We start from the raw sequence: 12,746 nt of genomic DNA on the forward strand, positions 1-12,746 counted from the left end.
AGGTTACTTAACCTGGGTATAAATCTTGATTCTGCCACTTCTTAGTACTATGAACTTGGGCAAGTGAATAATACATGTGACTACATTTCCGCATCTGTAAAATGGGAACAAATGAGTTGTTTTATACGGCTTCCATGATGATTAAATGAAACGACGTACATAAAGGTGACAGCCTTGTAATGTCCATTTAATACGTGCTGACTGTTTTAAAAGAGACTCTTCACGTTTCATGATAATGTTGGTAATAATATGGTAATCCACATATGCCTAATGCTTAGGGCAGAACTGGTGAATGAAAAATGCGTGGCATCACTTCCTGGAAGTATGAGGGATGGACAGTAGCAGACCTTTCTGCTCATAATTTTGGCTAAGAAGTTGTGCTTTCAACTGACACAAGAACAGAAAATGAAATACTGCATGTTCTTACTCATAGGCGGGTGTCGAACAATGAGAACACATGGACACAGGGAGGGGAGCACTACACACTGGGGTCTGTTGGGGGTAAATAGGGGAGGGGCAGCAGGGGTGGGGAGTTGGGGAGAGATAGCATGGGGAGAAATGCCAGATATAGGTGAAGGGGAGGAAGGCAGCAAATCACACTGCCACGTGTGTACCTATGCAACTATCTTGCCTGTTCTTCACATGTACCCCAAAACCTAAAATGCAATAAAAAATAAAAATAAAATAAATATAATAAATATAAATAAATAAATAAGAAGTGCTTTCTTTTTATTTTGTGAGAGTTCCAACCAAAATAGATAATGAATTTGTACATTTGAACTGGTCCCTCTGCTCCAGCAACTGATAGAAGCATTTTCCAACTTATTCCCACCCACTCCTGGGTCCTTTCCCCCGACAGGTCGTTTTGAGAAAGAAACTGGCCTCTTTCAAGAAAGTTGAGGCAGAAACAGCACCGCAGGCATTACGCAGGAGCTGTCTTGTTCCCTTGCAGAGGCTGACGGCAATCCAGACGAATCCAGACAAGGCCTTAGTTCACACTCCACAGTTTTCAAAGAACTTTCGTATTTCTCACCCCCTGGTCAAGGCCAACTTTTCATTATACCCGTATTTAGCGCACTGTATGTGTCGAGACAGAGTCTCACTCGGTTGCCCAGGCTAGAGTGCAATGGCGCGATCTCAGCTCACTACAACCTCTGCTTCCCGGGCTCAAGCGACTCTCCCGCCTCAGCCTCCCAAATAGATGGGATTGCAGGCACCCGCCGTCATGCCCAGCTGATTTTTGTATTTTGTAAAGAAGGGGTTTTGGCCGGGCGCGGTGGCTCACGCCTGTAATCCCAGCACTTTGGGAGGCCGAGGCGGATGGATCACGAGGTCAAGAGATCGAGACCATCCTGGTCAATATGGTGAAATCCCGTCTCTACTAAAAATACAAAAAATTAGCTGGGCATGGTGGCACGTGCCTGTAATCCCAGCTACTCGGGAGGCTGAGGCAGGAGAATTAATTGCCTGAACCCAGGAGGCGGAGGTTGCCGTGAGCCGAGATTGCGCCACTGCTCTCCAGCCTGGGTAACAAGAGCGAAACTGCAGGAGAATTGCCTGAACCCAGGAGGCGGAGGTTGCCGTGAGCCGAGATTGTGCCATTGCACTCCAGCCTGGGTAACAAGAGTGACACTGCAGGAGAATTGCCTGAACCCAGGAGGCGGAGGTTGCCGTGAGCCGAGATTGCGCCACTGCACCCCAGCACAAGAGTGAAACTCCGCCTCAAAAAAAAAAGAGAGAGAGAAGGGGTTTCACCATGTCGGCCAAGCTGATCTTGAACTCCTGACCTCAGGTGATCCAGCCGCCTCAGCCTCCCAAAGTGCTGGGATTACAGGCATGAGCCACGACACCCAGCCCGTTGTGATGATTATTAATTAGACGATAATGATTGCTCATGTATGTTATTTCTTCAGTGTCTATCACCAGGAGGACAAGGACCCTGTCTAACTAGTTCAGCATTCTATTTCCAGCTCCTAGCCCAGTGCCTGGCACATAGTAAGTACTCAATAAATATGTGTTGAATGAAAAGTAGTTATAGCATTCACATGCCCATCGCTCTCTAGTGAAATATTTATAACTGAGCTAACAGGTCTAGTTCGAAATGGAATCTACTGTCAAAACAAATATCATGACATTTCTCAGAGTCAAAAGCAAATCTCTTTTTGGCTAATCCAGGCTACTACTTCATGGATAATCAGAAAAGGATGCAGACACCCCTCACCCTCACTGCTGATGAATCATCTTCCCGTTTAGGAAGTCAGCGGAGTATTTTCTTCCCAGTCTCATGCCATCGGTTTTACTTAAACAGTTGTCAACCATAATGGGTTCTTTCTCCGAATTAATTCTCGCTTTTTTAGAAAGATTGATAGCACATCACCCTAATTGTGATCTTTTTATTCTCCAAGGTTCTCCTCCTAGAAGATAATGATATGTTTGGCTTAAATGGCCCAGGCCTAGAATTCACAATACATGTTTTTAAATTTTAGGAAAACTTCGGATTTTTCGTGACTACTCTCTCCTGGTTCTCACCCACGATGATTTCTTTATTCTTTTCGTAAAAGTTTCTTGTTGGAGACTCTAAAAATAAATAAATTATCAGAGAGGTGCTCTCTTCCTGGTATTACCCCAGATTCACTGCAGCTGTGCCTAAGGCTGCCAACACTGTCCAATGACCCGTCACATACACTGTCTATGACTTGTCCTGTCAGGCAGAGCCAAAAACTGCTTTGATTAATTTTTATTTTTAAATGCAATTGGCATGTGAGTAGAGGATAGATCCCGCCTTTGCGACCTTTGGGCAAGGCACGTCATCTATCTCTTTCACCTATTCCTCTACTGCAAAATTGGTATGACAATAAAATCTTTCTTTCTAAACTGATATGCAGGTAAAAAATAAACTATACAGGAGCACTAGTGAAAAGATGCCATGTGCCTCAGAGCGCTCTGTTTTCTGGACTCTCTGTGGCACATCTTGCATCTCTATCAAGTCTCCCTCTGCCATGTTCTCAGCCGAGCCCCAGCATGAACCAGTTGTGACAAATACAGATTCATTTCAGTGCAAACTAAGTCTAATGAAAAAACAAATCTGTTCGCTAAAACACGCATCTTAGCATCCTAGAGCCGAATGCAGGTAACTTTTGGATAATCCAAACCACAGCTTTTCAGGCAGTGATGACTAGCCTTCTCTGAGTACGTAGCACATGCCAAGAACTGTTTTCAGCGCTCTGCATACGTCACCTCTTCAGTCCTAAGTACCCTACGACATAGGGGTGATGACTATACTGCATTTTTGGCCAGGCGTGGTGGCTCATGCCTATAATCCTGGGGCTTTGGGAGGCCGAGGTAGGAGGATCACTTGAGGCCAGGAGTCTGAGACCAACCTGGGCAACACAGCAAGACCTTTTCTTTACAGACTTTTTTTTAATTAGCTGGGCATGGGGCACCTGTCTGTAGTCCTAGCTACTCAGAAGGCTGAGGCAGGAGGATCCCCTGAGCCCAGGACTTCAAGGTTACGGTGAGCTATGATTATGCCACTGCACTCCAGCCTGGGTAACAGAGAGAGGCCCTGTCTCAAATAAATACATTGCAGTTTACATCTGAGAAAAGGAAGCATATCAAAATCAAATGGTTTTCCCGAGATCACACTGACAGTAAGGAGCAGAGTTCAGACTGGAGTCAGCTGGCTTGGCCATCAGACTCCACTGCTTTTCAAGATAATGACAGCAACCATTTATGTGCCGGCAGTCGGGCCAAGGACTTTACATAGATTATCTCATTAAGTTCTCATAATCATCTCCGCCTACAGAGGATAAAACTGAGACTTCAAAGGGTTAATTTCCCAACTATCGCAGAGCTAGTAAGCGATAGATTCTGAGCCAGGCCGACTGATTATACAGACTGACAACAAGAAGACTAACTCATGCTGTGAAAGCCAGGGATGGGCTCTCCCTACTGCCTTCCATGCAAGACTCCCTTGTCATTTACAAGGACATGAAAATGCATTTGCTGGACCTGGTGCGGACAGACATTCCTCTAGAGTCTCCACTCTAATGGGTTTACAGTAGGCCAAGGGGAAAACCAACTCCTGAGTACGAGCCTGGAGGCTCTGTGGAAGCAAGTATCCCACTGGATTTCAGTCAGCCAGGAGGCTTTTGTGGGGCAAGCCCAGGGCATGAACAACTCACAGCAGAGGAGGCCCGAAAAGCTCCCCAATTCTGCCCCTAGCAACAGAGGCTTCCGGTAGCCTAGTCTGTCTCTGATATGCAGGTGGGTGAGTTAAATTCACACGATCTCAACCATAAATCTTGATGGATTCTCCATTGCCCTAACCAGAAAGGCCCCAGAATGTTTGTCTTCTATACCTCTGATCCAGCGATCTGGGCTTGCCATCTGCTGAAGCCATCCCTTTGCTTTGCCATCACATGAACCTACATGCTCTACAGTTTACCCTTCCCTTTCGTGATCGAATGTTGCCCCTGGTACAATCAGGGATACAGTAGAATTGTGCAGGACCAAAGGAAGTAAGGGCAGGTCTGGGAGAAGGGCGGGGAATAGAGCAAAGAATCTTGAAACCCTCTGGTTTGCGATTCAGGGCTTGCAGTGCTGTGGGAGACAGGACAAATATTTCCGTGACCAAAGGGACTTCTGAACAGGAAGAAAAGGAGGAGAATATGAGGGATCCCCTCTGTGGCATCCAGTGCCACCAGTATGATGATCACTAAACAGGGTGAAAGGAAGGGCGTCGGGAAACCGGCCCAGGAAGTGTGGTTATACAGTAAAATTAAAGCCCAGGTCGTCCCCCGCTGCGTTTCCTTCCCTCCCGGCCCCTCCCATTTGGACCATGCCCACCTTTTCCGGTTTAAAAAAAAGAGTTCACCTGACTCTCCTTTGCAGACTAGGAGTCGGCCTCTGCACACAGGCTCTGAAGGCGTCTGCAGCAGTGCGTGGAGCAAAAGAGAGACGGCATCGCCCCCTAGCGGCGCGGGCGGATCGCTGCGGTATTGGCGGACGCTTTGCGGGCTGCCCAGGCAGGGGCACCGCGTGGGAGCGGAAATGCCGTCCTCAGACCCTCTGGCTGTGGAATGACTTGTGTCTTGTCAGAATGGTGAGATCCTGGATGCCATCGTCCTGCTCCTTCTACCCTCCCAGCCCCTGTTCACACAGGTCAGCTGAGCTACACCTCTCTGCAGCGTGTTTTGGAAACAGCTTGCCCTGCAAGGAAACTCCTGGTTTAGCAAATCAGCAGATCAGGGCTGGAGAAGAAGCGAGTTCTGCTGTCTTTGTTTCCATTTCAGTCCATTCAGCCAAGTTGAAGCAGATTGATTTCCAATCATCCTAAACCTCCCCCAAAAATATTTTTAAAAAATAAACCTCTCCCAGCTAGCTACTCGGGAGGGTGAGGCAGGAGAATTGCCTGAACCCAGAAGGCGGAGGTTGCGGTGAGCCGAGATCGTGCCATTGCACTCCAGTCTGGGTAACAACAGCGAAACTCCCTCTCAAAATAAAAATAAAATAAACCTCTCAAACCAAACACCATCACGTATGTAACCCTGAGGAATAATGAGTCACCTTTTCAGGCAACGGAAGAAAGGACCAGAGAATTGCTGTCACGCCTAGGGTGGATGGAGGAGGCGGGGAATGAATTGTGTTGAGTGGATAAAGGTCTGGGCCTCAATTTCCAAAGCCCAGATGGGAGCGCCGGGCCTACAGTGCCCTGTCAGTGCCGTCCCCACTGAACTTCGCCTCTGCTGTCCCTGGAGCCTGGGCAGACAAACAGCCATCCTTCTGCACTGTCTTTCTGGGACAGCCAGAGCCTGTGCCCCCATCCCGAGCTCACCCTCTCCCAGCACCTCCTCTGCCTCTGGTAAAAAGAGGTAAAAGGAAGGTGGACACAGGAGAGCTGTCAGGGCACGGCTGAAGCTGCCCCCACCTCAGAGTGCAGAGCCTGGAGTCTAGCCCCATCCTGGCCAACACAGAGGCAGGGAGTGAAAGAGGCAAAAACGAGGAGCCAGCCTGTTTCCATAGATACGGATTTCAGTTGCATTTTATGACAGCCGTGCCAGACTGCCTGGAGAGGCATTGTTTGGATACCTAGGGACCTGCTCGAAGGAAAATGAAGAAGCAATTTTAAAAAAAGTCAAGTGGTTTCCCTCCCAGCTTCAGGTTGAGATCCACCCTCTGCCCTCTGGCCTTCTGGCAGAGGCCATCCCAGATGGGACAGTTGCCTTTAGTACAGCCTGGGCATCTCTAGACCCTCCAACACGAGGCCTTGATGATCACAGTCAAAATGATTCTTAGAAGCAAGCCTGCTTTCCCCCAAGCCTGGGCAGTCAGTCATCCTCCTGCATTGTCCCTCTGGGACAGCCTGAGCCTTTGCCCACATTTCGAGGTCACCCTCTCCCAGCATTGCTGGTGCTTCTTACAGCTGCTCTATGGCTCAAGGGGTTCCAGTTCCCCAGCCCCCTGGTGACCTCTTGTGAGGGCTGTGACTGAGGCTTGAGAGGAGAAGGCTCACCCAGGCTCCTGCCAGGGGCTCAGCCTGCAGCTTGGGAAGGACTCCCCCCCCCCCCCGACTCCTAGATTAAAACACTCATTTTCCTTTCCCATGCCTACATCTTCATCTCCTACCACTTCATCAAGCCAATGCCCTTCCCTCTACTCATCGCTCATTCATTTATCAAAACCCTTTGAGTTCTTTTATTTGCCAGGCCTTTATAAAATAGACGTAAGAGACTCTCCCCGCACTCAGAAATCTCACAGACTGGTGGGGGATGCAGACACATAAGTGAATTGCTAGAAAACAACTTAGATGGGGTCAAATAAGAAGTCCTGGGGAAGTCCATTAGAGGGAGAGGAGATTCGGAATAGAGGGGACTGGGTAGGCAAGAAACGGTGATGTGAGTCCAGTGCAATGCTACGATTGGCAAGAGGTGGGCTGGAGTCGTTGGCAGTCTATATGCCATGCTAAAGGCCCCGAGTTTCATCCTGCAGTGGTTCTTCAGTGTGGCTCATGGAGCTCCAGGGCTCCACTGTGGTGCCTCAGGGGCAGGACTAGGGGCCTCTCACTCTCGACCTGAGTGCTATTGATCTATATATCAATTTTAGACGAGTCTCACTCTAACCTCAAGTGATCCGCCCGCCTCGGCCTCCCAGAGTGCTAGGATTACAGGCACGAGCCACCGCACCCGGCCCTGAGTGACTTATTTTATATATACTTGCATAGGTGACAGCAAGACACTGAGAGATTTAAGTCTGGGAAGGACGCAATCAAAGAGGCAGGTATGGGAAGGGCATGATCAGCGTCTCAGAGACCGCTCCTGTCTCCGGGCCTCGCTTCAACCATTCCTCAGGGCAGTTTACTGCCTAAGAAGGTCTCTGATGGTAATAAATGATTTACAGGCACAATGAAGGCTTCTTCAGCATATCTGTGACGATTATTTCCAAACTCACTTCAACCCGAGAGAAGAAAATAAGGTGGGATCCCTTTCCCCGGCTAGACTTCGGAGCCGTTTCCACCAGCGGGCTGTGCTGATCTTGCCATCTAGTGGCAGGAGGGCAGCATGACTGTGACAGGAAACAAGCTTGCTTCCGAAGGATGACCTTTGTGTCGCATTTCTTTCTAAAAATCTGTATTACCTTACCTAATCCTCAAAACCCCTTGGCAAGGTATGTCTCATTATTATACCAATGTCACGGCCGTAAAACCGAGGGATGGGCAGAAAACAATATTTGTTTTGAGTCTCCTGTGTGTTAGGAACCATGTCAGCTGACGTACGTGAGACTGGCATTGTCCCCAGTTACAAGATGGACAAACTGAAGACCTTGGTAACTGAGAGACCAACTAGATTAAGCTACACACACTGAGGTTTTCCTGCTTCCAGGTCGAGATTCGTCCCAAAGACTCTGGTCAGATTCAAACCTCTAACTTGAGTTGAAAAGAAACCAAGTAGTAAAGAATTAGGAAAGGGGAAAGCCTTTGGGAAATTCGGAGTAACTGGCAGAGACAGCCTACAGCTATTTCCTTGTCATGAATGGTGGCAAGCAAAACGCAGTTGCAGATTCGATTCTAGAATAATTATAGGAAGAATCATTGCCACCAGAATATGCAAATTACAGGAATCTGTGAGCCTAAAGCCAATCAGATGCCCAGCAAGCATGTTTCTAAAGAGTGAGTGGCTGCCTTCTGTAGAACAGAGCATCGCTGAGAGTCAAGACAAACTGAGAATTGTGGTTTGAGTGGAGCCTTAAATCCATGTCTGGAACCTTAATTCCTCTTTGCCATGTAACAGCATATTCCCAGGTTCCGGGGACTACAGTGCTGACCTCTTTGCGGGCCATTATTCTGTCTTTCACATTCATTGAGACTTAAGGGACCAAGTACCTATAAGAGGACCACCAAGATGGGCTGTGGCAATTACGGTGTTGCTTCTGAGGGAGAAGTTACAGGCCCAAGAAAGGGTAATGACAGCCTTAGCGATACATAAAAGAGACAAGCAATTTCCGAATAAAAGCAAAGGCAAAAAGAAAAAAAGGCTCTCTCCCCATAAAATGGTAGAAAGTATGCCTATAAAGAAGAAAAACAGGGCTGGGCACAGTGGCTCATGCCTGTAATCTCAGCACTTTGAGAGGCTGAGGCCGGCAGATCATCTGAGGTCACAAGTTCAAGACCAAGCCAGCCAATATGGCAAAACCCCGCCTCTACTAAAAACATAAAAATTAGCCGGCTGTGGTGCTGCCTGTCTGTTATCCCAGCCACTCAGGACACTCAGGCGCAAGGAGGTTGAAGTGAGCCGAGACTGCACCGCTGCACTCCAGCCGTGACGAGTGAGACTCCATCTCAAAATAAAAAAAAGTTAAAGCTTAAAAAAATAATAACATTCTTGCACTCTCTCACCTATCTCACCCACCAGCGATATCTGAATATCGGACAAATCAGGCATCCAGAACCATAAAAAGCAAAACAAACACACATAGGAGAAGCAACATGTCACAGATAATCCCCAGGTTTTACTTTCTGATTTGCAAATCAGGAGAGGCCCTTGCAAACGGTGATGATAAAATCTGTCTCCAAAGGCACCAAGATGGTGAAATTAAATATATATGTATATATAGCTGACCCTCGAACAAAGCGGGTTTCAACTGTGCGGGTCCACTGACACGTGGCTGTTCTCAATCAATGTAATCTGCCTTCTGATCGCCTCCTCACTGGCGGCTTCTGCATCTGCAACCCAACAGATGTAGGGATTTTGGAAATCTGCATTACAGTAGAGCCCACTTTTCATAGCCGCGGGTTTCTCAGGGCAGACTACAGGATTTTGGTATCTGCAGGTGGTCCTGGAGCCAATGCCCCACAGATACTTTGGGGTGACTGTACTGCTTTATTATTGTTATGTTTAATGCCAGCAGAGGAGAAGGGACTAAAAACTAGGAGGAGAATCGGCAATATTCATATTGCTCTCATAATCCAGTGTTTTAAGTGTCCTGGCTTAAATGCTGAACTGAAACAGAAGCGGATCTGGCAATTTTTTTTCTAACTGGTTCTTGAATTTTAATGAAATGTGGAGGACTTTCTAAGCCAGGCACAAAGTCGAGAAACCATACATTTTTAAATGACAGATTCGATTAGATAAAAATATAAATTCTCTGTACAGCAAAACACACTAAAAGTAAACCTGCAAGGCACGTGATGATTTGGAAAAAGTTTTACAACATATGTGGCAGAGGAATCATAACCATGGCCTATAAAAAGAGCTTATACATCAATAAGGAAAAAACCACTGCTCCCCCTACCCAAATGGACAAAGGATATGAATAAGCAATTCAGAAAAAAGGGAAGGCAAATAGTAACATGAGGAGTCACTCCATCCCTCTAGTAATCAGAAAAACACAAATCAAAATAACAAGATACTTTCTGCCCATCCCATTGTAAAAAACGTGAAGATGGACAATTGCCAGTGATGGTAAGAATACATAATGAAGTGCTTCCTTGACAGCTATATGAGTGTGGTATGGTACAGTGTTTGAGGGCAATTTGTAGTACCTATCAACTTTTAAATGTTACTTCTTTTTTTTTTTTTTGAGACGGAGTTTCGCTCCTGTTACCCAGGCTGGAGTGCAATGGCGCAATCTCGGCTCACCGCAACCTCCGCCTCCTGGGTTCAGGCAATTCTCCTGCCTCAGCCTCCTGAGTAGCTGGGATTACAGGCACGCGCCACCATGCCCAGCTAATTTTTGTATTTTTAGTAGAGACGGGGTTTCAACATGTTGACCAGGATGGTCTCGATCACTTGACCTCGTGATCCACCCGCCTCGGCCTCCCAAAGTGCTGGGATTACAGGCGTGAGCCACCGCGCCCGGCCTATGTTACTTCTTTTGACCAAGCATTTCTACCTCTAGAAATACACTCTCCTGAAATATTCCTACAGGTGCTCAAAATATATTCATAAGGATGTTATTACTTAAAAAAATATTGTGATAGGAAAAAAAAGAAAACAAAACAATCTAAGTGTCCTTCAGTAGAGAACAGACCAAATAAACAGACAGGAGATCCTTACTATGGGATACTACTACAGACATTAAAAGGATGAGGTGGATCTGTATGCACTGCGAAGACCACTAGATACATTAAGGGAAAAAAGCAAGTCAATGATAATATGAAATGCATTGATCTCATTGACATTTACATACATACATGCATAGAAAAAGCATCTAGAAAGACACATACCGGGCAGGCGCAGCGGCTCATGCCTGTAATCCCAGCACTTTGGGAGACCGAGGCAGTGGATCACCGGAGATGAAGAGTTCGAGACCAGCCTGGCCAACATGGCAAAACCCCATCTCTACTAAAAATATAAAAATTAGCCAGGTGTGGTGGCAGGCACCTCAGGAGGCTGAGGCAGGAGAATCACTTGAACCTGGGAAGCAGAGGTTGCAGTGAGCCAAGATCGCAGTATTGCACTCTAGCCTGGGAGGCAAGAGGGAAATTCCATGTCAAAAAAAAAAGAAAAGAAAGACACATATCAAACTGTTAAGCCTGGTCACGGTGATGGTAGGATGGGAATGGGTAAGGAGAGGCTTTACTTTTTACCCTACCTGCCCCTATATTGTTAGATTTTTTTTTTCAATGTGCAGATATTCATGCCATACATTTGTAGTTTTCTCAAAAATATGGATATGTGCAAAGCGAATTCGTCTATTTGGAAAATATCTGCAGCTACGTTGGTTTTTCAGAACAAAACGTTTTTTTAACATGCTAAATGTTAACTAATTAGCACAAAGACCAGAGACCCCAGATGCTCTGCAAAGCCAGCACTATAGAACAGAATCTTATAATCCAAGGAGACAGCACGGGCAGCCCAGAGCAAACATGGGCTCTGGAGTCAGGCAGATCCCGTCCCAGTCCTGGCCCCGCCCCTTTCTTTCTGCAACTGTGAGCTAATGACTTAAGCTCACTGCATCTCCATGAAATAAAGATACAAGTGCCTACCCCTCAGTTTTGATGCATACGGCGCGTGTGTACAAAATGTTTTTCTCCCTTCCTCATTTATGATATTGTATATGTAGGCTGGGCTCATATGGCAGCTAGGAGACTGTAGCGAACACTTTACACAGATGTTTTTTTTCTAGGTGGACCCTAAGAAATCCAAGGAGATGTTTTTAAGGCCCTATCTTGGTGGCGGAGTGTCAAGAAGTACAGCGTGTTGTCAGGGAGAGTTGTGATGCAAAGGCTCTGGGCATCAGGGCCAAGATGAACAATTCCAGTAGCTCCGGCTACCCAGATCAGTGGCTCTAAAATTTTAGCATGCATTAGAATCACCTGGAGAACTTGTTAAACCAGCTTGCTGGTCTTGCCCTCAGTTTCCGATTCAGCAGGTGTGGGGTGGGGCTTGAGCGTACACAATCCTAACAGGTTCCCAGGTGATGCTAATCCTGCTGGTGGGGGGAAACACTTTGAGAACCTCAGACTCAAAGCATCAGCAATTGCTCCCACCCTGGTGAATTTTAGGCTGCGGCAGACTCTTTCCCTGCCCCTAGTTGGAGATGCTTCCTTTGGCTTTCTCCCTGCACCTTCCCAGACATCAAGAATTCCAGGACACTCCCTGGTCTTACCCATGGCCAGTGGCCAGTTCCGCAGCCTGTGCTAACTCGATCCAATGGGATGGGGCAGCTGAGCAAACCCAGGACTTAGTTAAGGGAGCGGAGAAACTGGGGAGAATGCGAAGAGCCAGACCTGGCCCCTGGCCTGGGTCCTGCCCGCTCTGTGTGCTCAGCACAAGGACAGGAAGCGTATCCCGCTTCTGCCTAAGCAGATTGGGAAAGATAACTTTGTTAGCAGGAGAAGCCTGGGCCAAGGGGTCGTGCTCTATAGAATTGGCACAATCTGCTCTCATGCATGAGCTGCTCCCATCAATAGAGAACCCTGCCTTGCCCTGACAACTCGTCTGTGCTGGAAATCCTCTCTCGAGTGAAAGTCCCCCCAATTCCCCCCTCCAACACACCCTTTGCCCCTCAGGGCACGGGAGCCCTTGAACCTCAGCCAAATGGTTGTGATGAAGAAGAATTTCTGACTCCCAACCAAATTGGCCAGGGAGGAGGAAAAGAGAGGGCCGTGTCCTGCCTCCTGGCCCTCTCCAGGTGACACAAACAGATCGAATAGCAAGTATGGATCCCTCTGCTGGTGAACTGAAGCACCCTTGGTCTCTCTCTGGCGGTGTCCAAACTTTCGTCCTCATAACAGTGATAGCACT

The sequence above is a fragment of the Callithrix jacchus genome, chromosome 18 (assembly GCF_049354715.1).
Source record: "Callithrix jacchus isolate 240 chromosome 18, calJac240_pri, whole genome shotgun sequence".
NCBI lineage: Eukaryota > Metazoa > Chordata > Mammalia > Primates > Cebidae > Callithrix > Callithrix jacchus.